Genomic DNA, 27,466 nt, shown 5'->3' on the forward strand with positions numbered 1-27,466 from the left:
GAAGCATTTTTGGACATTTTTCTATGTTAAGGGCATTATTTATTACAAATTCTTGTTATTACTGCATACATTACACTTGAGAACCTTCTCCCAACCCTTCTGGTGGATATCCTGGAGCAATCATGTGCCTTTGAAATACTCCAAAATTAATGCCGTGCTTACATGACCTGTTTCCAGATGTCAGCTTTGTCTTAGTGATAGCACACTTGTCCCCGAGTCAAGCTGTTGGCCCACTCCAGAGACATGAGCATATAATTCAGGCTAATGCTTCATTACAGTACCGACGGAGTGCTGCATTGTTAAAGATTTTGTATTTTCAAATGAAATGTTAAACCAAGGCCCTGTCTACTCTTTTTATTGAGTGCATAAGATCCCATGGCACTATTTGAAAAATCTTGTTCTGGCTAATATTTATCCCTCAACTAATACCGCTGAAACATCATTTCGTCATATATCTCATTGCTGTTTGTGGAACCTTGCTCTGTGCAAATTGGCTGTCATGTTTCCTACATTACAGCACTTCAAAATTACTTTGTTGCCGATCAAGTGTTTTGGAAAGTTCTGAGGTCATGCAAGACATTATATAAGTGCAGGTCCCCTCTTTCCCATCCCCCACCCCCACTTCCCCTCTCACCTCCCTTCCCCTCCCTCCTTTCCTCTCTGGTAAGGATTTCTGTGGCCTGAAAACACCCAGTTTTCACCTTATGTCAGGGAGAATTTGCATTGTTCCCATAATAAACATGGGCAAAATGCTTATGGGCCATTTTTCATGGGCTGCAAATGAAACTATTGCAAAGAAGAATCATTCAGAGTTTTAAAGTAGAAAAGAAGCAACGACTCTTCAACAAACTAGATTGTGGTATCTTCTCCCTTTCTGATGCATTCAATTTGGGTTGATAGAGTAAAGCAGCTAACTGAAGGTTAGTGAGGAAGGGATTGAAAGTGACACTTGACAGAAAGCACAGAAAAATTTAACTAAGTCTTGTTGGCCAGATATCTGTTGTGCTTGTGTGCAATCTGCTAGCCCCCTTTGTGCTCTGATCCCTAAGTGCTTCGGTGCTTTGTAGGTCTCAAGGTTCCTTTCCCATTAGTAGGCTATTATATTATTGGTCCAGTGTCTGGAGTGATTTTATTTTTTGTTACTTAAATCTTTCCATGCTTTTTTGTCATCGTCAGGTGGGAGATTTTCTTGTGGAGAATTGGGACATTTCTCAACCTTTGGCACCCAATGTCATCATTAAACACTCCCAGGCTAGATATAATCTGGGTTGGTGCTGAAGAAATCTACCTCTACCTTCCATGAACCTAAGAGCACACTTCTGACTACATCAGTGTGAAATATTCCCACATTAGTCACCTTAATGACATTTTTAAGCAAGTTTGACAATTAGAGCTGAATTATGGGGAATTTAATCCTGTGGACCTACATCTATAGGAGCTGGATTAAGACTTCCAAAATTTAAATCACTTTGATCCTTTGTCAGCTGTAAAGGCGATACCTTCCCATCAGATTATGCTATATTTTCACCTAGGTTCCTTGAGTGATTAAATTTAGAAAAATAGTCAGTAAATTATGCAACTTCATAGATTCTTAATCAGACTCGGATCATGTCCTGCTTCACATCTGTCATGCCCCTTGTCAGAATGATTGTAAGTAAATTTAGACAAAAGTCAGAATAACAGTATTAGAGAAATTGTTGGGAAAAAGGTTTGCAGTATTCCAACAAAAACCTGACTTAAAATTCCAGTAATTGTTGAATCATCTGTGACTGTTATTTGTTCTTAAAATAGATGTCTTGGTGACCTTAACATTTCGGTATGCCGTATCTGCCACTTCATTAGAAACCTTTGTGACTGTTGGATGTTGCACAATATAGATTTTATAGTCACACCCAATTTCACCCTTATCATGACTGTTTGATATTTATAAAATGGCTGATTCCAGTTGGGATTAGAGGGTTGTTTGTGCAGGTGGAAAAAGATATGTGGTTGGGAATGCGATTAGAATTTATGGTTCTGGAGTAGGGAGCGTTGTTTATCTGTGGGAAGGCATAAAACTAGGATTGAATAGTAGAGATCTGTTGATAAATAATCTGGAGTTCTGTGCAATTAACATTATGGGATTGAAAAATACTTAAGAACATTCCTGCAGGAAATAAGGTAATATAGAGAGTGAAGGAGGAGTGGACTTGATTGGTTACTTTTTTCCCATGCGAATGTTTTTCTATACAGATTAATTTTACATTTAAAATAATGGTGAGCGTACATTTTCCATTCAGCAGGATGGTGGAGAATTACAGGGGAGCTTGAGCAATGATGCTTTTCTGATATGCTTTTCCTAAAAAGGTTGAAATTCCTGTGTGCACTATTTTCATTAAGTGGCTGAGAAGTAATTAGGCTAAAAAAAAAATGGGTTAATGAACTTGTGAAAATAGTGCACATGAATGTAACATGAATGCATTAATCGGTGTGCTAAAAATAGCAGACAGAAGAATTTTAATCTCCACACCCGCCTTCCCCTACAACTAGCTTTAAAGGATTGGAACATTTTAATAAATACATGTTGGTGCAAGTAGATTATGTTTGACATAAGCTAAACTACAGCACATGAAAAAAATTAAAACAGGATTAGGTTTGCCATCAAACATATAATCAGAATTTTTACGTTTGACATTAACAAAGGTATTTCAGTCATAATTGAGTCAAGCACAAGCAGAAAGACTATGTAAAATGCTAGATTTATATCTGTGTTAATGGATCTCATGTTGCTCATAGAGACTTGGGTGTTATGCTGCTGAAAGGACATTTGAAATGTGCAGTAGGGGACAGGTGAATATTTATACTGAAAGATCTTGGAATGAAGTTTGTAAATGATCCTCCCAGATACAAAGTGTTTAACAGTTCGTTCCTGAAAATGCATGTGTTCCTTACCCACTGCAGGGAACAAAATAAATAAATACCACAAGTCTCTGCATGTAGCGAGATCTTTACTGTCTATCTATTAGGATGATGAAGGTCACAGATATATACAAGTTAAAGTTGAAATTGTAATCTTCCCAATCACTGGGAAGGGAGTGGAAAAACAGTTAAAATAGAACAGCTTCATTTTGCGTTCCCTTCCCACTGATTCTCCATTTTAATGCCATTGGCTTCATCAAGAGGATAATGCTCTTGCGGGACTAAAATGATGAGATTTTGTGTTGCTTCTTGCTGTTGTCTCCTTTTTGACTGTGTATCAGATCATGCTGTGGTACATATTGTTGTAAAGCGGGTCAAAAACACAGATAAGCCATCCGTACTATCCTGCTGCTCCCCCAGCCAGCTCAGACAACCTTCAGATGGAAATTAAAGCAGTAAGTGCTGGAAATATACAGCAGGTCTGGCAGCATCTGTGGAGAGAGAAACAGTTAACATTTCAAGTTTGTGACCTTTCATCAGAATGGACCTTGCCTTTTGAAGGCACCCTGCTTGGGTAAAATATTCCTACTTTACAATGCAAATCAGTTGACACAAGAAATGTTGGCAGATTCAGTGGAGCACTGGCAAGCACACCTCCTGACTGGCACAAATCCGGCATAACTCACCATGTGGAACTTCAGGGCTTAGGTGCCTAAAGTAGGAACTTGTTCTGTTCTCTGGTAATGATTGTTCATCTTGATGATGCAGACTTAAACTGAGATGATATATTTGGGTTGAAATAAGATTTAAACAGAATCTATTTCACGTGATAGTTGAATGTATGGTATGAGTCAATTTCCAGGGGCAGAAGAGCAAGCTGTTGTTCTGAACAGTCCTGTGTTTTTTTTTATTCTTCCATGGGATGTGGGCATCACTGGCAAGGCCAGTACTTGTTGCCCATCCATAACATCCCTTGACAACTGACTGGCTTGCTAGGTCATTTCAGAGGGCAGCTAAGAGTCGACCACATTGCTGTTGGTCTAGAATCACATGTAGGCCAGACTGGGTAAGGACAGCAGATTTCCTTTCCTAAAGGACATTAGTGAACCAGATGGGTTTTTACAACAATTGATAGTTTTCATGGCACCATTACTGAGACTAGCATTCAGTTCCAGATTTTTATTAATTAAATTTAAATTCCACCAGCTGCCATTGTGGGATTTGAACCCATGTCACCAGGCTCTGGATTATTAGTTCACTGATATTACCACTACGCCACGGTCTGCCTGATGCATGTATTCATTTACTCAAATGGTTTTGGTGAGGAGACCAATCCAGGAGGGGTGAGAGGAGTTGTGGGGATGGGGTTAGTCTCCTCCAGTCCTTGGTGATGCAGAAGTGCAAGAGCCTCCATTTTCCTAGCAATACAGTGGTGAGATTTGTCAGTGTTCCCTGCTAGTCTTAGTAGAATTACACAGCATCTGTTGGGATCATTATGAACAAACTTTGAATTTAAAACAACGTCCCTGATTTTTAGACTGCTGTAAAGATATCAGAGAAAATCAAATTATCTCTCTGATTTTGTAGAACCTTTTTGAACACCGTGCCCTTTTTGAATTTGAAATATCGTGATGATTCAAATTACTATGAGCACAATAGCCTTCTGTTCTGTATTTAGGTGAGGTGAGAGTGACTGCCCTTGACATCAAAGCAGCATTTGACCGAGTATGGCATCCAGGAGTCCAAGCAAAACTTGAGTCAATGGGAAATGGAGGGAAAACTCTCCACTCATTGGAGTCATACCTCGTGCAAAGGAAGATGGCTGTAGTTGTTGATCAATCATTTCAGCTCCAGGATGTCACTGCATGAGTTCCTCAGGGTAGTGGTCTAGGCCCAACCATCTTCAGCTGCTTCATCAATGACCTTCCTTCAATCGTAAGGTCAGAAGTGGGGATGTTCGCTGATGATTGCACAATGTTCAGCACCATTGGCGACTCCTCAGATACTGAAGCTGCCCGTATAGAAATGCGGCAAGACCTGGATAATATCCAGACTTGGGCTGAGAAGTGGCAAGTAACATTCGCGCCACACAAGTGCCAGGCAATGACCATCTCCAACAAGAAAGAATCTAACCAATCTCCCCTTGACATTCAATGGCATTACAATCACTGAATCCCTCACTATCAACATCCTGGGGGTTACCATTGACCAGAAACTGAACTAGAACAGCCATATAAATACGGTGGCTATAAGAGCAGGTCAGAGGCTAGGAATCCTCTTGACTCCCCAAAGCCTGTCCACCAGCTACACAGCCCAAGTCAGGAGTGTGATGGAATACTCTCTAGTTGCCTGGCTGGGTGCAGCTCCAACAACACTCAAGAAGCTCAACACCATCCAGGACAAAGCAGCCCGCTTGATTGGCACCCCATCCAACACCTTTAATATTCACTCCCTCCACCACCGACGCAAAGCGGCAGCAGTGTGTACCATCTACAAGATGCACGGCAGCAATGCACCAAGGCTCCTTAGACAGCACCTTTCAAACCAGCGAACTCTATCACCTAGAAGGACAAGGGTAGCAGTCGCATGGGAACATCACCACCTGCAAGCTTCCCTCCAAGCCACGCACCATCCTGACTTGGAACTATATCGCCATTCCTTCACTGTCGCTGGATCAAAATCCTGGAACTCACTTCCCGTCAGCGCTGTAGGTATACCTACCCCAATTGGACTGCAGCGGTTCAAGAAGGCAGCTCACCACCACCTTCACAAGGGCAATTAGGGATGGGCAATAAATGCTGGCCTAGCCAGCGACGCCCACATCCCAGGAACAAATAATAAAAAAAGTTGTTCAATTGGAATTACTGGATAATTATTTTTTGGTATGTACAATCTGCACAACTCTGGCTGGTGCTGCATTTTTAAATTTGTTTCATTTGGCCAGATGTGAACTGTGTAGCTTGCTTTGTGGATTAGAGTGCTCTGTCTGCATTGTGCTTCAAATTCAGCTCCTTGTTCTAAAAGCCAACCCGGTTTGCAGGTTAATTTACAGAAAATCAAATAAGCCCACTTCCAGAATACTTGCAAGTCAAACAATGCTAAAATGACATTTTCATTCCTTTATTTGTTGGTGATGACTAAAGCAAGAAACAGTTGATGTCAATATAAGCTTTGACAAGGAACCAATTTTTCCCTCTTGCAGTGGAGAGCTTGTGCTGGGTATAAATACCTGCATTTACCTGGGATTTTCATACAGATTGCTTCAAATATCAGTCCTTTTTACTGTTACTTTATTTCTTATGGGTGTAATATGAGTCAGAGAAAAGGCTTAATGCTTTCTGCTAGAATGAATTGTTCATCAGGAATAAATTGGAAGCCTGCAGAACAAAGACTAACTGTTCAGAATCCATCGTCTACAGAGGTACAGGTGCAAAACTGACGCAAGAATAATTAGATTTCAATTCAAATGTGTGCAGGATTTGGAGCAAGATGTTTTTCACATTATGGTTTATATTTATCCTCATTCAAATGAATGAAAAATTGAATTGTGTTCTACTTACTGTTTGTGAATGAAAATTATTTTCTGAAAAAATTTCCCCCTCTCCCATAGCAGAATTAGTTGGTTCTAAGACATGATGTAATGCCTTGGCTAATGGACTTACTGCAGAACAGCAATTTCCCTGATATTAGACGAAAGTTATTTATAACTTTCATTGAATGGACCTGTTCAAAATTCTATCTTGTGCTTAAAGTACAGGTTGGGAATGTGTGTTGGAAGTACGTGTAAAACTCACAATATTTCCTCAGTGCAATGCCATAAATGCTGTCTGCATAGGCACTTAAGGGCAATAGCTAATGTAAAATACAGTATAGATATAAATTTTGGGGTTGTATCCTGCCTCTAGGATTTATGTACGACATAATTATTAGGGGCCAGCACGTCAGACTTTTTCACCCAAATTCCGTTTTAGAGTAAAAGGATAATGCAGATGAGATGTAACAAAATTGGGTTTTAACTCCCCTTCACCCACATTTTATTCTGTCCTAAATGCAACAATGTAGGTTGATATCGTGTTCTACAGACAGCACAGCCTCTTCAGTAGTTTCATCACCTGTGAACCTGGATAGAGAGGGTTGGATTTTGTGCTGGAGGCGGGGCTTCTGTCGCCGGGCCGAAAAGGCGGGGGGTCCCCTGCCTCTGCCTTTTTGTGCCCATCTGGAGTGATCTCCCAATCCTTTTGAATCAAAGTTTTAGGAGGCCGGACCCCTGTCCCTTTTAAGTCTTTAAGGGGACAGGGATCCCGCTTCCAAGAGCTGCCAGCCAAGCAGAGGGCCGGGAGCTCAGCAGTATCAGCAGTGCCACCGAGGTGTCGGACCCAGGCCCAGCGGTGGAACTCTGGAACACAGGTAGGTGAGGTGGGGTTGCTGGGGCCAGGCCGGAAGGGTGATTGTGCAGTCCAAGGGGTGGGTGCCCCAGGGGGTAAAGTTGTTCCCAGTGGGAGTCCTCCATTGGGCAACAAATTGCCCACAAAGGAAGGACTCCATCACCTCTCCTTTTTCCCCCCCCCCCCCCCCCCAATCCTGCAGGAAGGGCACCTCATTTTAGTAGGCATCCTCTCCTCGTTGTGGAGGCACCGCCCGCCGCTGGTAAAATCCCAGTGGCGGCAGGAAGAGGCCCTTAATTGGCTGTTAGGCCATTTTGGGGCCTCAATTGGCCTTTGGGCAGGAAGGCAGTCGTTGGCCCATCCTGTGCCCGGGAAGATCGCTGGTGGATAGGGAGGCGATGAGCCCACTGCACCCCCACCATCCATCGCGATACTCTGTGCCCCCCTGCTTCCAACCCCGCCTTGGGGGACCTCACAAAATCCTGGCCATAATGTCAGTAGGAACTTTGACTCTGGTGCGAGTGGGTTTTACGGCTGAATATGATCTGTCTATCCAGGTGTCCTACATTTGAGTACTTTACAGCAGAGGTCACCAGAGAACAATTGTGAGTATGGACCCTGGCTGATTTTGTTTTCTGCTTTCCTAGTTCAAGTGTCCTGAGGTCAATTAAAATTATCCATCATCTCTGTTCTCACTGAGAGATATTACTTCTAAATGCAAATATTTCTATACTTTGTATCAGATGTTTGAGTACAAGGCATTTTTAAAAAACAGTTTTGCATTTTTTGGTAAAGAAATGTAGAGTGATTGCCTATATTTTGGACCTTGTGACTCGTCAAATCAGATATGAGCTGAAAAACTAGATGCCAAGAGGTACCATTGTGTATTGCTGATAAAAAAGATACGCTGTCAAAGTTTTTCATCTTACACTCATCAGGACAGACACAAGAATGCCAAATTTCAAAGGAAGCAACAATTTATACTGCTTGAGAAAAGGGTGCTGATTGGTTGGCAAATAGACTGTCATTAGTCAAGGCGTTGCTGTGGAGAATGCACCAGGGAATTATTGTCCCGCGTGCTTTTGTTTAATTTAAAAAAGCTGCAAAGCCTGGACATGTTCCTTTTGTCTGCAGAGGACAGTTCCCTATGTATGAATATATGTAACCTCTAGCAAGTGTAAGTGAGCAACATTGCGAGCCCGACTGATAATCTTAAATTGGTTGTTAGTGTAATTCTTGGCACACTCGGGATTGTTCAGCAAGTGCTGTCGAATTGCTGAACAACATCTAACGTTAGGCATTGTGTTCTGAGTTTTGCAAGTACGGGCTGGTTGAGTACAGTCAGTACTCTGCCTACTGCGAACAGCCGAAGGGATGTGAAATAAATCTGTTCCGATCTTTGCCCATGGATGTGAAGGTGTTTCATGTGGAATTGAGGGTTCCTTCTGTTGATTTGGCTGACAACTTTGACATGCCTCACAGGATTTAACCATGTCACTGTTGATTCCTGGCCAGTAGACTGTCTCTCTGGCAAGGCGTCTGGTACGTTCTATTCCTATCTGCCCTTGATGTAGTTGGGTTAGAATATCAGAATGCAGAGCTTTGGGTATCGGAACCTGTTTCCCTTTGAAAATCTCCCCTTGTGATATACCAAGCTCATCTCTATATGGCCAGAAACAGCGTAGAGGCTCAGTTACTTTCTGTATGGTCAGGTCATCCTTCCACAATCGCCTTCCACCACAATAATCGGGTAGGGTCACGTGCCGTCTCATCTGTTTAATTGCTCGCATTTGTGTGGTCCAAAACTCATGAGATCGCTCTTCAGGGCATCGTCAATCTCCATATCCACACTGTGGGCATGCAAATCTAGCAAGACATTTGCATCTTTATTCGGATTAGGCAACCTGCTCAGGGTATCCGATGTGACCATTTTGCTGCCTGGTTTATATCGGATGTCGCAATAATAGCTCTGGACCTTCACCAAAAGTCTTTGCCACCAGGGAGGAGCACTCGTAAGCAGTTTGTGCCATATGGTTTCAGATGGCTTGTGATCAGTCTCCATGGTAAAATGTTTTCAGAACAAGTTGGTGTGAAACCGAACGATACCAAAAACCAGAGCTAAGGTTTCACGTTTGATGTTAGAGTAATTGGATTGGGTTTGCAACAAACTCTTTGAAGCAGAGGCAATTGGCTACCCTTCTTGCATGATGCAGATGCCTAATCCCTTCTGGGATGCATTGATCTCCAGTGTAGTCTCTTTGGGTTGGTTCATAATACTGTAGCATCTTGACTTGACTGGACTTGACAGAGCTAACTTTAAGTACTCAAACATCTGCTGGTGACCATCCTGCCACAAGTAAGGAGTATCTTTACGCAGCAGTTCCCCAAGCAGTGCTGCTCGCTCAGTGAAATCGGGGTTGTATGGGGCCAGAAAGTTGAACTTTTTTGAAAGTCAGTCATCGCTGGTATAAGCAAATCCTAAGATTGCCATCTTTCTTCAGCATGCAGGTAATGGAGCTGCACCAATCGAAATGCTGGTGCACTTGGCGGATGACTCTGTTGCACTCCATCTCATCCAGCTACACTTTAAGCTTCTCTTGAATTTGCATGCTGCGCTTCCTTGGCATGTCGAGAGTAGGAACTGCATCCTCCCTCAAGTGCAATATGGCATCACCCTTGTAATCACTGATTGCATCACACCTGTCTGGTAAAGTAGTTTCAGGTCACTAACCGACTCAATGCACTCCGTGTTGCAATCTTCTGTATTTTTTGGTGCATTGCTGACCTCGTGTATTGTGATGATTCATAAATCTTGGCAGACTGGAAGTACTGCAACAGTTGGTCCAGTTGTGTCTATAATATAGAACATTTGTTGTAGCCGTTCGGAGCTCCCATTGCTGCACTGTTAGGTTATCATTCCAATGCACTTGATTGGAGAACCATTGTAGACAGTCAGCCGAGCAGTGGTGGGTCGTACCATTTCTTTAAGTATATGTCCTTCAGTATACGGATGGGCAGAATATGTGCACTTGCTCTGGTGTTGATTTTTACTCTGAGTTTATGCTTACCACTTTTTTGCGGACATAAAATCCCAATCATGGCAAATGCCTCAGATTGCATAATAGCATTGACGTGTTGATCCAAATTAACTGTGTGAAATGCTTGCTCGCTGTTTGCACGAGTACATTCTTCATCTGTGTCCTCCTGGCAATCTGTCTCATTGCTGACCTGATGTACCCGCTTGGACTTTTGTTGTATGCTGGCATAACATTTGTTTCATTTGTCATGGTGTCTTGCAGACGTTCTCTCTGCATATGATCTGCCACCATTCTTGTGTGCAGTATCTGAGCTCGGCCTTCTGCATTGCCTTGCCCAATATCCTCATATGCTACATGCTTTGCACTGGTCCTGGTACGCAGTACAACTGCGAATTGGGTGAGTCCGGCCACATGGCTTAGCAGATTACTGAGCCTTGGATACTGTACCAGCTGTTGTAGCCAACGCCAGTGCTTGTAATTGTTGGCGCCCAACATGATGGCTTCAAATTTCCTTCCACTATTAAGTAGTGCATCAATGGTGTGATTTTCTTTTCTAGCAGGTCTTTTTGAAAGGCCTGTGGGGTGGGTAGGCGTGATTACTAGCTCTATAACCCATTCCGACAATTCAGTGTCTGCGAAGTGGCATTTTTGAGCTTTGTCTCAGCACCTTGCAATAATCTGGTCAGGGGCTCACCTTGCTTTTGTCATAAGCTCAAGCCTATGTACTTGGAAATTTACCTTTACCTGCAGTTGCTGCTCCAGGGATGTCCATAGCTTGCCCGGCTTCTTCTAATCCTCAGCGGACAATCCTGATGTATTGATCCATTGCAGGGCCTCGTTGCCCAGTGTAACCTTAATTTTGATAGCTTGTTTCTCTGGTTTGCTCATTTCTTGATCCAGGAAACACAGTTCCATTCGCTGTCGAAGCAGCTTAAATTCAGACGCTATGTCTGATGTCTTCCAATCTATAACTGGATATCTGAAAGCCACTGTTTTAATGATTTTTATAAATCTAGGACATTTTCCAGGTTTTCTTCTTCACAGGCATACATTTTTTCTTGTTTAGACAGATTAGTTATCTGCAGGCCTGCCCCTTGGAGTGGGATTACATTGTTTTTATTTAAACAGAGAGCAGTTCTTTGTTCACACAGCTGTTTTTTTTTAACTGTGAGCTTTTCTTAAACTGAGTTATTTTAAAAAGTGGGTCGCAGTTTCAGTACCTGCGGCTGCCACAGTCAGCCTTTTACTTTGTGCTGGACCTCCAATGGCGCTGTTGGGTTCTTCCTGCTCTTTTCGGCACAGGCCCTTCCCACGAAGCAAAAAAACTTGGGAAAACTAAAACCGTAATGGCTTCAGCTACCACTTTTCAAGTTATTCGACCCACTGCCAGATTAGTTGGGAGCTCCAATCTCCAGGCAAATTGCCTGCTGTACTCAGAGTTTCAACACCTCTGGGATCCTGTTTTAGCCTAGCTCTCTGCACTGTTGTGGAGTCTTCTAACCACTGCTCTCCAGGATCTTTAGCCATTCCAGGTAGGCAACCTGCTGGTTCTTAGTGTGTTCAGAAAAATCAAACGTTTCCATGATGTAATATTAGGTGGTCTTCAGAAAAAATACATCTCATCGCTGCCACCATGTAATATTACTTATATAAAAACAAGAAATGCTGGAACCACTCAGCAGGTCTGGCAGCATCTGTGAAAAGAGAAGCAGAGTTAACGTTTCGGGTCAGTGACCCTTCTTCGGAACTGACAAATATTAAAAATGTCACAGGTTGTAAGCAAGTGAGGTGGGGGTGGGGCAAGAGATAACAAAGGAGGTGTAGATTGGACAAGGCCACATAGCTGACCAAAAGGTCATGGAGCAAAGGCAAATAATATGTTAATGGTGTGTTGAAAGACAAAGCATTAGTACAGAAAAAGTGTTAACGGACTGAATATTGAACAGCAGCAAGAGCAAACATGAAAAAAACAGTGGGTAAGCAAACTGAACAAACTAAGATGAAATGAAATAAATGCAAAAAAAAGGTTGTAAAAAATGTAAGAAAAAAGAAAAAACTAAAAATGAAAGTAAAATGGGGGGCTGACATGACAGAGAATGTGTTATTATGATTCACCATCTGTCATCATTCCTATTTTTAAACTGAAAGTCTCCTTGCTGGCATTGGGGTCACCATCATTCGCTGAATTCAATCCCCTAAATGTATCAAAGAGCAGGAAGGGGTTAGTCTTATAGTATTGTGATCAGAGTACTATTGGAAATAGGATTGCACAATAGGAAGTAGGGATTTTACCAGGAAATAACATATTTCTCATTTTCTTTTTCCCTTTCCACAAATCATGCATGAGATAGGGCCAAAAAAATGGGCAACTGCTATGCTCCCAGGTCTGCCATTAACACCCTGGATCACTCACTAGACAGTCTAGCACACCGCCCCCCCTGCCTCTCACCCATTGAGCCTCTGCTCCCAGTCAAGGTATGGAAACTCCGTAAAGTTGGTGAAAGTGACGTGCATGTCTTGGCACTTTCGTACTGTGTTGCACTGCCCGATATAATTTTCTCCATAGGAAATAGTATTTGAGATCCAAAATAAAAAGTAATTAATCTCTTTTATATTCTGAACTTTTTTCACAATGTACGCTTCTATTGTTAGGTTCAGACTCTTTTCAAAGCTATTTTTCTCCATAAACCACTTCAGGCTCCCTCTGTCTTTTCAACACATACCCATTATGCCTAAAATACTCCCAGGCATCTGCTAGCTGCACTCTGGAACTTGCCAGTGAGAAATGTGCAGGAATAAATGAGTGAGGATGAATCTCTCCTTGAATTTTCTCTCTCCCTGTCAGAAATCAACTAACCTCTTATGCCCTCGCCCATAGTTTTATAGCTCATTTGACGCTAATGGTGCTATTTTGGAGCTCAACGGTACACTAACTCCCTCCCTTGACCCTGCATAGCTGAACACATGTTCAGCAGCAGGAAGGATCCCCTATAAGTGCTATTTAAAGGGATCATCAGTTACTTGCAAGTTATGTGCTGTTTAATTTCTTCTGGTTATTACTATGATTCTTCAAGTGTTTCTATTGTTGTTTCAAGTTGCAAAAGTCTACAGGGAGTGGTAATGGCAGGTACTGAAGGATTATTTGCTGACTTCAAGGCTTTTGCACAAACCAGTTGCTTCCAGACATGCGTGCACGAGCAAGCATTCCCCTTAGAAAACAACATGACTTTGAGAATGAACCGAGACCACACAGAGCAGAACAAGCTGCTGGAGGAGAAGGAGGGGGAGAAGGGCTCTCAGTAGGAGGCCATATCTGCCCAGCGTGTTCAGGGTGAAATTCTCCTACCTAACCTCAGTGAGGAACGGTGTGTGAGACATCTACACTTCAGTAAGGACATCCTCATTGACATCTACCACCTGCTTCAGCCGCAACTGCAACTTCAGAGTCAGAGCAAAGACAGCATTGCCAGTGACTTGAAAGTGACCGTGGCCATGAACTTTTGAGTCTGACTCTTTCTTGGCTGGAGCTGGAGATATTTTATTTTTTATTTAGAGATACAGCACTGAAACAGGCCCTTCGGCCCACCGAAGCTGCCGACCAACGACCACCCATTTATACTAATCCTACATTAACCCCATATTCCCTACCACATCCCCACCATTCACCTACCACCTACCTACACTAGCGGCAATTTACAATGGCCAATTTACCTATCAACCTGCAAGTCTTTGTGTGGGAGGAAACCGGAGCACCCGGCAGAAACCCACGTGGTCACAGGGAGAACTTGCAAACTCCGCACAGGCAGTACCCAGAACTGAACCCGGGTCGCTGGAGCTGTGAGGCTGCGGTGATCACCACTGTGCCACTCGTTAATTGCAACATCTCGCAGTTTGCCATCCACTGTCACTGAGGCTCTCTATTCATTGAGAGCTAACTACATTTCAGCCTTTGACCTGCTCTTGTAGCCACAAGATTTATATGGCTGGTCATGTTAAGTGTCTGGTCAATGGTAACTGTTGTATGATCGCCTTAAGAGTGATGTCCCTTTCAGATCTCGGTATGCTAATGAGCTAAGTACCAGGATGCATTCATGTGACTCTAAGCCAGAGTCACTCTGCAACTGTAACACTTAGATGAAGGTTCTGTAAATAGTTTGCTCTGTGCTTTACATACTAGGTTAGCTGTTCAGAAACCTGATAGAGATCTTCAATGAACTGGCCTCCACACATCTCGTTTATGTTGCATAAGACAACATAAAGAACTCATTATATGGTGGCAACTGTGGTGAAAAGACAAAGTCTAAGTTTGAAGACCGCAGGTAAAACAGCTGTGTAAATGACCCACCCTACAGCCACTGGAGAGAAAGTTGAAAAGAAATACTGGCCCAAACAGTGGAAAGAAAAAAATAACTTACCTCCAGCTGTAGAAGACAGAGCCCAAAATGACAGGCTGCAAATTAATTCTTGCGATCGGGTGAGTCATTGTGTTGAATTGGCAAATTGGATCCCAAATTGGCTAAGTGGCAGGAGGCAGAGGGTAATTGTCAAGGGCTGTTTTTGCGAGTGGAAGCCTGTGACCAGTGGTGTACCACAGGGATCGGTGCTAGGAACCTTGCTGTTTGTAGTGTACATTAATGATTTAGACATGAATATAGGAGGTATGATAAGTAAGTTCGCAGATGACACGAAAATTGGCGGTTTCGTAAATAAACAGGAGGAAAGCCTTAGATTACAGGACGATATAGATGGGCTGGTAAGATGGGCAGAGAAGCGGCAAATGGAATTTAATCCTGAGATGTGTGAGGTGATGCATTTTGGGAGGACTAACAAGGCAAGGGAATATACAATGGATAGTAGGACCCTAGGAAGTTCAGATGGTCAGAGGGACCTTGGTGTACTTGTCCATGGATTGCTGAAGGCAGCAGCACAGGCAGATAAGGTGGTTATGAAGGCATATGGGATACTTGCTTTTATTAGCTGAGGCATAGAATACAAGAGCAGGGAGGTTACGATGGAGCTGTATAAAACGCTAGTTAGGCCATAGCTTGAGTACTGTGTACAGTTCTGATGTGATTGCACTGGAGAGGTTGCAGAGGAGATTCACCAGGATGTTGTCTGGGCTGGAGCATTTCACTATGAAGAGAGACTGAAAAAGATACGATTGTTTTCCTTAGAGCAGAGAAGGCTGAGGGGGGACATGATTGAGGTATACAAAATTGAGGGGCATTGATAGGTTAGATAGGAAGAAACTTTTTCCCTTAGCGGAGCAGTCAATAACCAGGGGGCATAGATTTTAGGTAAAGGGCAGGAGGTTTAGAGGGATGTGAGAAAAAACATTTTCACCCAGAGGGTGGTTGGAATCTGGAACGCATTGCCTGAAGAGGTTGAGGCAGGAATCCTCACAACATTTAAGAAGTATTTAGATGAGCACTTGAAACGCCATAGCATACAAGGCTACGGGCCAAGTACTGGAAAATGGGATTAGAATAGTTAGGTGCTTGATGGTCGGCACAGACACGTTGGGCCGAAGGGCCTGTTTCTGTGCTGTGTAACTCTATGACGGTCGAGGAACCTCTTTTTTTTAAATAAAAGGCTTTGAATTGCTTAAAAATTAGATTTTTCTTCAAAGCTCCCTTTTTAAAAAAAAAACACTGGGAAGACCCGACTTCTCTCCCAGGCTGATCGAGGTCGGTGCCATTACAGGAGGCATCCGATTACAAAGAGTGCGGGAAACCCCCGAACACTGCAAAGCCTCCATCCACGCGGCCAAAGTTTTAAAAAATCATTAAACCACTCGAGTGTGAAGAACATAAACAAAATATTTTTAAAAAGCAATTGAACTGCCTATTGAACAGCTGTGTAAACAGACAAGCTTAAGCGCTGGAAGCAAAATAAACGCAGAACACTGTCAAATACCTGCCCCTCTCCATCTAAGCAGCTAGTCTAAATAACAAAACTTCTCAAAAGAGAAACAGTGCAGAGTGAATAGAATAAAGTTAAATATAGAGCTGAAAGCAAAAGAAGAGCAGAAAGATGGATACCAAATATCCCAGCATGAACTGGAAGGCCCTTGATCTCCTATCCAAGTTCAAACCTTTTAAACAAAGAACGCAGTTATGCTTCACAGACCAAGTGATTGTAGAACCAGAAAAGCAAGCTGTAAAAGTACTGATAGCAGTTGGAAATGAGGGATTATACAGAATCAATACCTTATGCTTATCTGAAGGGGACCAGAAAGATCCCGCAAAGATATGGAAAGTGCTAGAAGATCAGCTTCGGTTACAAGTGAATTTTAGAATACACCACCTGGAATTGATGTCCTACAGGCACCAGCCACAGGAATCAATAGACCAGTTTGCCAGTTGATGCCGTTGTAAGGGCAACAAATGCAATTTTTCAGAAACTGAGCTGTGAGGGCGACTAATAGAATGGTGATTTTCTCAACACCCATTGAAGTGTCTCAGAAGGAACTCTTGGGGGGAAAAAGGTCACAGCATTGATGCGCTGCTGGAAGATGGCAGGAAATACGAAGCCATTGCAGCTGGACAACAGCATCTGCAAGCACTAGTTGCAGCCAACAATATTGGCATAATAAACAGGTCGAAAAGAGCAAGCAAGCTGTGTGGTAAGTGCGGTTTGTCCCACTCACTGTGAAGTTGTCCTGCATTTCAAGATTTGTGCGAGGCATGCGGTGCAAAAAGACACTGAGCCCACCTGTACAAGAAATCTGGCTCCAAGGACATGGCCAGAAGGCACAATAGGACACAGACAAACAGAAGATAGGCGCAGCAACAGTGCAACAGCAGCAAGGAGAGCTCCAGAGACCTGCGTAAATGCAAGCCGATACACGAAGTCCACAGTGAAACAAACCTGAGACAAGATGCAGAGCAGAGCAAATCTCAGCCAGAAGGTGAACAGGTGTTTCACATTGTGAACCTGACACATTATGTTGATGAAGTGAAACAACTGGAATCTTGCTACTATTAACATCGCGTGTCTAAAGAAAGTTGGCAAACACAAACTCGGTTAAGATTGACACCGGAGCCAATGCAAATACCCTGCCTGTTCGAATCCTGAAGGATATGTACCGGAATCGTTGGAAATCAATGATACAACTGACAAATGCAAAGTTATCTGCATACAATGGGTCACCCATCCCTAGCAGTGACACACTAACAATGCAATGCAACTATGGCAAGTCGGCATAGAAACCACAAATATTTTACCTGACAGACACGAGCAGACCAGCAGTGGCAGGACTGCCAGCGAGTAAGGACTTCAACATTGTAACTATCCACGAGGTCACTAAGGTATCCATTACAACAGAAGAGACCAAGGGTACCCACATTGAGTCAGTCCTTAACCTACAACAAATGTCCCTGGACAGGTTCGACGCCATAGGAGATTTCAAAGGCGATGCTGTACTGCATCTCAGAGGATGCAGTTCCATCAATCGACTCTCACAGAAATTGTAGCGGGCATGTACAAGAAAAGTTTAAGCTCGAGTTAGATGACAATGGAATGAAATGGCATCATCCATCGGGTACAGCTCAATTACATGTGTACTGAAGGATGGAGCAATCAGCATAAGTCTAGATCCGAGGCATCTAAACCTCTCCGTAAATAGATGCCCCCACAACATTCCGACACTAGAGGAATTGAATCCCAAGTTCACAAGAGCCAAATTCTTCTCCATGTTGAATGCTAAACATGGATATTGGTCGGTACACCTGGCTAAGGAATCTCAAGAATTCACCACCTTCAGGACACCATTTGCAAGATACTGCTTCCAAAGGTTACCCTTTGGCTTATCTGTCAGTCAAGATCTGTTACATTAGCATAAGGACAGAATTATAGAAAACGTATCTGGATATATATGCATTGCTGATGATATTGCGGTAATGGGCAAAACCAAAGAAGAACATGATCGAAATCTTCACTCACTGATGGCAGTAGCTCATCATGAAGGGCTTGTTTTTAACAGCAAGAAGTGCAAGGTGAATGTAAGTCAGATCAATTTCTTTGGCTCCATCTATTCAAGTTGTGGAATCTGTCCTGACCCGGCAAAGTCGAAGATGTAAGGCATATGCCTACCCCACAAGACAAAGAAGACCTCGAAAGTATCTTGGATTTTTCAACTTCTTGGCGCAGTGGCTAGCATCGCAGCCTCGGGGATGACTTTATCTTAGTCCCCAGTTATTTCTCTAAATTTCCAATTGTCAGACAGGTAAAAGACACTTCAAGTGCGGTGGTTGCAGACACATTGTGTGCTACAGTCAGTCTATTTGGTGCACCAGAAGTAATCATTTCTGACAATGGGCCACAGTATATGGGCAAACCTTTCAGGGATATGTGTGCCAAATGGGGTGTAAACCATGTGACCTCCTCACTACATTACCCTATATCTAATGGTCTTGCCAAGCGAATGGTTCACAGAGTCAAATGACTTATCCTGAAGTGTAGGATAATGAAACAAGATTTTCGTGTTGCCATACTCCACTTCAGAGCTACACATGGATATGGGCTTACCATCACCAGCAGAGATCATGTTTGGCAGACAAGTGCGAATGACTTTGCTAAGCCATCATCTGTCAAAATTCTCTGAGGTGCAGGAGACACTACTCAAAAAACAAGGGAGAACGAAGATGGTACATGAGCAAAAGGACAAAAGGTCAGGGTTGGTGTACACCCCACAATGAGAAGATAGTTACCCGCAGAGGTATCCAAAGTATGCAGTGAGCCTAGGTCCTACGAGGTTACAACATCTAGTGGAGAGATGTTGAGAAGGAACCAAAGCCAGCAAAGAGGAGTGCGCAATATCTCAATTGCGCTCAGTGGACTTGAACACGCTCTGACGCTGAGGGTGTGATGGAACAACAGGAAAAGAACCAACACACTGACAATATGCCTGCAAACCAAAAACAGCCAAGGGTGACATCCACATCCCCAGAAAGTTTTACCATAACCAAATCTGGAAGAGTTGTCAAGCCACCGAAACAATATATGGACTGTTAAACTTCTATACTTGTAAATTTTATAATCTATATCCCGTATAACTAATTTTGATATCTAATTTTGTGTTTTTACTTGTAGCATAGGAGACTTATCTTTGGAAAGAAAGGCGATGTTGTATGATCGCCTTGAGTGATGTCCTTTTAAGATCTCCGTATGTTGATGAGCTAAGTACCAGGATGCAGTCATTTGACTACAAGCCAGTGTCATTCTGCAACTGTAACACCTAGAGGAAGGTTATGTAAATAGTTTGCTCTGTACTTCACACACTAGTTTAGCTGTTAATAAACCTGTTTGAGATCTTTAACGAACTGGGCTCCACGCATCTCATTTATGTTGCATAAGCCAACATAAAGAACTCATTACAGTTAGCTCCAGGATGTTGATGGTGGAGGATTCAGCGATGGTAAGGCTGTTGAATGTCAAGGGGAGAGGGTTAGATTCCCTCTTGTTGGAGATGGTCATTGCCTGGCACTTGTGTGATGCAAACGCTACTTGCCACTTATCAGTCCAAGCCTGAATGTTGTCATGATCTTGCTGCATCTGGAAATGACTGCGCAGACACTGAAGCACTCTGTGAATTGTACTGAACATTGCGCAATCGTCAGCGAAATCCCAACTTCTGACCTGATGATGGAGAGAAGGACATTGATGAAGCAGCTGAAGATGGTTGGGCTTAGGACTTTACCCTGAGGCGCTCCTGCACCGATGTCCTGGGACTTGGATGTTTGGCTTCCAACAAACGCAACCATCTTCCTTTGTACTGGGTATGACTCCAACCAGTGGAAAGTTTCCCCCGATTTCCATTGACTCCAGTTTTGCCAGGGCTCGTTGATGTCACACTTGGTCAAATGCTGCCTTCATATCCAGGGCAGTCACTCTCACCTCATTGTTTGAGCTAAAATCCTTTGTCTATGTTTGGATCAAGGCTGTAAAGAGGTATGGAGTCGAGGGCCCAGGCGGAACCCAAACTGAACATCGGTGAGCAGGTTATTGCTGAGTAAGTGCTGCTTGATAACACTGTAGACGACACCTACCATCACTTTGCTGATGATCGAGAGTAGACTGATGGGGCGGTAATTGGCCAGATTGGATTTGTCCTGCTTTTTGTGGACAGGACATACCTGGGCATTTTTCCACATTGTCTGGTAGATGCCAGTTTTGTAGCTGTACTTGAACAGCTTGGCCAGGGGCATGGCTAGTCTGGAGCACAAGTTTTCAGTACTATTGCCAGAATGTTGTCAGGTCTCATAGCCTTTGCAGTATTCAATACCTTCAGCGGTTTCTTGATATCTTGTGGAGTGAATCGAATTGGCTGAATATTTGCATCTGTGATTCTGGGGACCTCAGGAGGAGGCCAAGATGGATCATCCACTCAGCACTTCTGACTGAAGATGGTTGCAAATGCTTCAGCCTTTTTTTAGAATTAGAATTAGAATTAGAATATTACAGCGCAGTACAGGCCCTTCGGCCCTCGATGTTGCGCCGATCATCTGACCTACACTATTCCATTTACATCCATATGTCTATCCAATGACCACTTAAATGCCCTTAAAGTTGGCGAGTCTACTACTGTTGCAGGCAGGGCGTTCCACGCCCCTACTACTCTCTGCGTAAAGAAACTACCTCTGACATCTGTCCTATATCTTTCACCCCTCAACTTAAAGCTATGTCCCCTCGTGTTTGCCATCCTCATCCGAGGTAAAAGACTCTCACTATCCACCCTATCTAACCCTCTGATTATCTTGTATGTCTCTATTAAGTCACCTCTCCTCCTCCTTCTCTCTAACGAAAACAACCCCAAGTCCCTCAGCCTTTCCTCGTAAGACCTTCCTTCCATACCAGGCAACATCCTAGTAAATCTCCTCTGCACCCTTTCCAAAGCTTCGACATCCTTCCTATAATGCGGTGACCAGAACTGCACGCAATACTCCAGGTGCGGCCTCACCAGAGTTTTGTACAGCTGCATCATGACCCCGTGGCTCTGAAACTCGATCCCCCTACTAATAAAGGCTAACACACCATATGCCTTCTTAACAGCCCTATTAACCTGGGTAGCAACTTTCAGGGATTTATGTACCTGGATACCAAGATCTCTCTGCTCATCTACACTACCAAGAATCTTCCCATTAGCCCAGTACTCTGCATTGCTGTTACTCCTTCCAAAGTGAATCACCTCACACTTCTCCGCATTAAACTCCATTTGCCATCTCTCAGCCCAGCTCTGCAGCCTATCTATGTCCCTCTGTACCCTACAACACCCTTCGACACTATCCACAACTCCACCGACCTTCGTGTCATCCGCAAATTTACTAACCCACCCTTCTACACCCTCATCCAGGTCGTTTATAAAAATGACAAACAGCAGTGGCCCCAAAACAGAACCTTGCGGTACACCACTAGTAACTAAACTCCAGGATGAACATTTGCCATCAACCACCACCCTCTGTCTTCTTTCAGCTAGCCAATTTCTGATCCAAAGCTCTAAATCACCTTCAACCCCATACTTGCGTATTTTCTGCAATAGCCTACCGTGGGGAACCTTATCAAACGCCTTACTGAAATCCATATACACCACATCCACGGCTTTACCCTCATCCACCTGTTTGGTCACCTTCTCGAAAAACTCAATAAGGTTTGTGAGGCACGACCTACCTTTCACAAAACCGTGCTGACTATCGCAAATTAACTTATTCTTTTCAAGATGATTATAAATCCTGTCTCTTATAACCTTTTCCAACATTTTACCCACAACCGAAGTAAGGCTCACAGGTCTATAATTACCAGGGCTGTCTCTACTCCCCTTCTTGAACAAGGGGACAACATTTGCTATCCTCCAGTCCTCCGGCACTACTCCTGTCGACAATGACGACTTAAAGATCAACAACAACGGCTCTGCAATCTCCTCCCTGGCTTCCCAGAGAATCCTAGGATAAATCCCATCTGGCCCAGGGGACTTATCTATTTTCACTCTTTCCAAAATTGCTAACACCTCCTCCTTGTGAATCTCAATCCCATCTAGCCTAGTAGGCTGTATCTCAGTAATCTCCTCGGCAACATTTTCTTTCTCTACTGTAAATACTGACGAAAAATATTCATTTAACGCTTCCCCTATCTCCTCTGATTCCGCACACAACTTCCCACTACTATCCTTGATTGGCCCTGTTCTAACTCTTATCATTCGTTTATTCCTGATATACCTATAGAAAGCCTTAGGGTTTTCTTTGATCCTATCCGCCAATGACTTCTCGTGTCCTCTCCTTGCTCTTCTTAGCCCTCCCTTTAGATCCTTCCTGGCTAGCTTGTAACTCTCAAGCGCCCTAACTGAGCCTTCACGTCTCATCCTAACATAAGCCGCCCTCTTCCTCTTGACAAGCGCTTCAACTTCTTGAGTAAACCACGGCTCCCTTGCTCGACAACTTCCTCCCTGCCTGACAGGTACATACTTATCAAGGACACGCATTAGCTGCTCCTTGAATAAGCTCCACATTTCGTTTGTGCCCATCCCCTGCAGTTTCCTTCCCCATCCTACACATCCTAAATCTTGCCTAATCGCGTCATAATTTCCTTTCCCCCAGCTATATTTCTTGCCCTGCGGTATATACCTGTCCCTGCCCATCGCTAAGGTAAACCTAACCGAATTGTGATCACTATCGCCAAAGTGCTCACCTACATCTAAATCGAACACCTGGCCGGGTTCATTACCCAGTACCAAATCCAATGTGGCATCGCCCCTGGTTGGCCTGTCCACATACTGTGTCAGAAAACCCTCCTGCACACACTGGACAAAAACAGACCCATCTAAAGTACTCGAACTATAGTATTTCCAGTCAATATTTGGAAAGTTAAAGTCCCCCATAACCACTACCCTGTTACTCTCGTTCCTGTCGAGAATCATCTTCGCTATCCTTTCCTCTACATCTCTGGAACTATTCGGAGGCCTATAGAAAACTCCCAACAGGGTGACCTCTCCTCTCCTGTTTCTAACCTCGGCCCATACTACCTCAGTAGACGAGTCCTCAAACGTCCTTTCTGCCGCTGTAATACTTTCCTTGATTAACAATGCCACACCCCCCCCTCTTTTACCCTCTTCTCTGTTCTTTCTGAAACATCTAAATCCCGGAACCTGCAACATCCATTCCTGCCCCTGCTCTACCCATGTCTCCGAAATGGCCACAACATCAGGATCCCAGGTACCAACCCATGCTGCAAGCTCACCCACCTTATTCCGGATGCTCCTGGCGTTGAAGTAGACACACTTTAAACCAAGTTCTTGCTTGCCAGTGCCCTCTTGCGTCCCTGTAACCTTATCCCCTACCTCACTACTCTCAACAGCCTGTACACTGGCACTGCAATTTAGGTTCCCATTCCCCTGCTGATTTAGTTTAAACCCCCCCGAAGAGCACTAACAAATCTTCCCCCCAGGATATTGGTACCCCTCTGGTTCAGGTGAAGACCATCCTGTTTGTAGAGGTCCCACCTACCCCAGAAAGAGCCCCAATTATCCAGGAAACCAAAACCCTCCCTCCTACACCATCCCTGCAGCCACGTTTTCAACTCCTCTCTCTCCCTATTCCTCTCTTCGCTAGCACGTGGCACAGGCAACAACCCAGAGATAACAACTCTGGTTGTTCTCGCTCTAAGCTTCCACCCTAGCTCCCTGAATTTCTGCCTTAAATCCCCATCTCTCTTCCTACCTATGTCGTTGGTGCCTATGTGGACCACGACTTGGGGGTGCTCCCCCTCCCCCTTAAGGATCCCAAAAACACGATCGGAGACATCACGTACCCTGGCACCTGGGAGGCAACACACCAACCGTGAGTCTCTCTCGTTCCCACAGAACCTCCTATCTGTTCCCCTAACTATGGAGTCCCCAATGACTAATGCTCTGCTCCTCTTCCCTTTTCCCTTCTGAGCAACAGGGACAGACTCTGTGCCAGAGACCTGCACCCCATTGCTTACCCCTGGTAAGTCGTCCCCCCCAACAGTATCCAAAACGGTATACCTGTTGTTGAGGGAAACGGCCACAGGGGATCCCTGCACTGCCTGCTGGTTCCCTTTCCTTCCCCTGACGGTAACCCATCTACCTACTTCTTTTACCTGAGGTGTGACTGCCTCCCTATAACTCCTGTCAATAATCCCCTCCGCCTCCCGAATGATCCGAAGTTCATCCAGCTCCAGTTCCCTAACTGGATGTGCTGGGCGTCCCCATCATTGAGGATGGGGATGTTTGTGGAGCCACCTCTTCCTGTTAATTGTTTAATTCTCCACCACCATTCACGATTGAATGTGGCAGGTCTGCAGAGCTTTGATCTGATCCATTGGTTATGGGATTGCTTGGCTCTGTCTATTGCATGCTGCTTCTGCTGTTTAGCATGCATGTAGTCCTGTGTTGTAGCTTCACCAGTTTGGCATCTCGTATTTGGGTATGCCTGCTGCTGCTCCCAGCATGCTCTCCTGCACTCCTCATTGAATCAGGGTTGATTCCTTGGCTTGATGGTGGTCACAGAGTGAGGGATATGCCGGGCCATGAGGTTACAGATTATGGTTAAATGCAATTCTGCTGCTTATGATAGTCCACAACACCTCATGGATGCCCAGTTTTGAGCTGCTAGGTCTGTTCTGAATCTATTCCATTTAGCACAGTGGTAGTGCCACACAACACAGTGGGTGGAATCCTCAGTATGAAGTCGGGTCCTCGTCTTCACGAGGACTGTGCGGTGATCACTCCTACCAATACAGTCATGGACAAATGCATCTGCGACAGGTAGATTGGTAAGGGCAAGGTCAAGCAGGTTTTTCCCTCTTGTTGGTTCCCTCAGCCACTGCCGCAGGTCCAGTCTGGCAGATAGGTACTTCAGGACTCTGCCAGCTTGGTTAGTAGTGGTGCTACCAAACTACTCTTGGCGATGGGCATTTAAGTCCCCCATGCAGAGTACGTGCTGTGCCCTTGCTACCTTCAGTGCCTCTTTGAAGTAGTGTTCAACATGGAGGAACACTGATTCATCAGCTGAGGGAGTGGTAATCAGCAGGAGGATTCCTTGCTCATGTTTGACTTGATGCCATGAGACTTCATGGGGTCCGGAGTCAATGTTGAGGACTTCCAGGGAAACTCCCTCCCAACTGTGCCGCCACCTCTTGTGGGTCTGTCCTGCCTGTGGGACAGGTCATACCCAGGGATGGTGATCGAGGAGTCTTGGATGTTGGCTGTAAGATATGATTCGGTGAGTATGACTGTGTCGGGCTCTTGCTTGACTAATCTGTCAATCTAATCTCCCAACTTTGGCACAAACTCCCAGATGTTAGTGAGGAGGACTTTGCAGAGTTGACAGGACAGTGTGTGCCATTGTCATTTCCGGTGCCTAGGTCAATGTCGGGTGGTCCGGCTGGTTTTATTCTTCGACTTTTCTGTAGCTGTTTGATACAACTGGCTTGCTTGGCTATTTCAGAGAGCAGTTAAGAGTTAACCACATTGTTGTGGGTCTTGTGTGTGTTCTGGCAGTATGTTTGAGTTGTGGGTGTGAGGTTTGCAGCAAGGGTGAGGTAGAGCATTATGAATGTTAGGTAAGAGTCCTTGTTGGCAGAGATTGTTGGTAGGTGAGTGATGGGGATGTTGTACATTGACCTGAGTTTGAGGCTAGTGGTGCATTTGGTAGGATATGGCATTGAAGATGTATCCACGGCACTGCATACAGGTCCTCAGGTCTTGACTCCTGGCTTTGCCTTCCATGGCTATCTGCTTCCACTATTTTTTGAGTTTGTACCTGTAGGGCCTCCTGGCTCCCTGAGGATACAGGATATTTCTCCTACTTTCCATCTCCTCTACCAAGACCTCTAGTGCAGCGTCCCAAAAGCTTGGAGGATGCTCTGTCTCGTGTCATTCTTCACTGTTTCACAAGTCAGATTCACTTTCTGCATATTGGCCAGCACCTGCTCCAGCCACAACGGATCTCTCCTTTTAGAGATGCAGGCTAGCTTTAAGTGGGCCCCTTGCTGATGCGTGCTGCCATTGAACAACACGGCTAGCACTGACTGCATGGATCAGTTATTCAAGTCAACAGATGACATGAAGTTAGCATGCTGCCTGCATTACTTTGGACAGGCATGGGCTACATCTTGTAAGCATGAGTTCACTCCCACTGCTGCACATTCTGAAGTGATGGCAACCATTTATTTTGATGTGATATCGCAAAATATTCTTCTTGTCAAATGTTTGGCTACAAGGCAAGATGAAGGATCCTTTAGTAACAGTATTAACTGAGGAGACTAAAAGGACTTGCTTTTGATAATGATATATAAACAGAGAAATGATTCATTTGCAGATGACAGCAGGGACCAAACACATGGTGCCTTGGATCTAACTGATAATAAACACCAGCAGAGCCCAGGAGGCCCTCTGTGATGTTTCCTAAGTGTTTTTTTCCATGTCAGAATGTGTGGAATGATATTCCCAAATGAATCTTTGACAATCCTCATATGCCACTTCAACTCAAGCTGTAATAGTTTAGATTTGCAAAATTTTCTCTAACTAGAATGAATAAACCATCAGATTAAAATAATGGAACTTCAATTTTCTGACTCTGATGCAAGAGTGCTAATGTTGAGACAAGGCTGACAAGGACATATATACACTGCCGTTTGTTCTGCCAGGCCAACATAAAAAGTAGGAGCAGGAGGAGACAGTTTGGCTCCTTGGGCCTGCTCTGCCATTCAGTAAGATCCTGGCTGATCTTCTACCTCAACTCCATCTTCCTACACCATCCCTATATCCCTTGTTTCCTTTAGTATCTAAAAATCTATTGATCTTTGCCTTGAATATAGTTCACCAATGAGCATCTACAGCCCTCTGGGGTGAGAGAATTCCAAAGATTCACAACCATTTTAATGAAGAAATTTTTCCTTATCACAATTCTAAATGGCTTACCCTTTATTGAGACTGTGACCCTTAGTTCTAGACTCCTCAGCCAGGGGAAAATCCTCACAACATCTACACTGTCAAGCCCCTTAAGAATTTTGTATTTCAGTAAGATCACACCTCATTCATTCTTTTAAACTCTAGGGAATATAGGCCTTCTCTCCTCATACGACAATATCCCCATCCCAGGAATTGTACTTTTGTTGCACTCCATCCAA

General features: G+C 44.1%; 1 protein-coding gene and 1 long non-coding RNA gene across 3 annotated transcripts in view; one reads left to right on the top strand and one right to left on the bottom strand.

Annotated features, from left to right (window-relative positions):
• sult4a1 (sulfotransferase family 4A, member 1) overlaps positions 1-27,466 on the top strand; it is a 65,737-nt gene that overhangs the window by 10,765 nt on the left and 27,506 nt on the right. The window lies entirely within an intron of this gene.
• LOC137379681 (uncharacterized) overlaps positions 3,105-27,466 on the bottom strand; it is a 69,378-nt gene continuing 45,016 nt past the window's right edge. Inside the window, exon 3 of the long non-coding RNA XR_010976888.1 lies at positions 3,105-3,389. This is a non-coding gene — a long non-coding RNA (uncharacterized lncRNA). The remainder of the gene's footprint in view (positions 3,390-27,466) is intronic.

The sequence above is a fragment of the Heterodontus francisci genome, chromosome 18 (genome assembly GCF_036365525.1).
Source record: "Heterodontus francisci isolate sHetFra1 chromosome 18, sHetFra1.hap1, whole genome shotgun sequence".
In the NCBI taxonomy this organism is placed as follows: Eukaryota; Metazoa; Chordata; class Chondrichthyes; order Heterodontiformes; family Heterodontidae; genus Heterodontus; species Heterodontus francisci.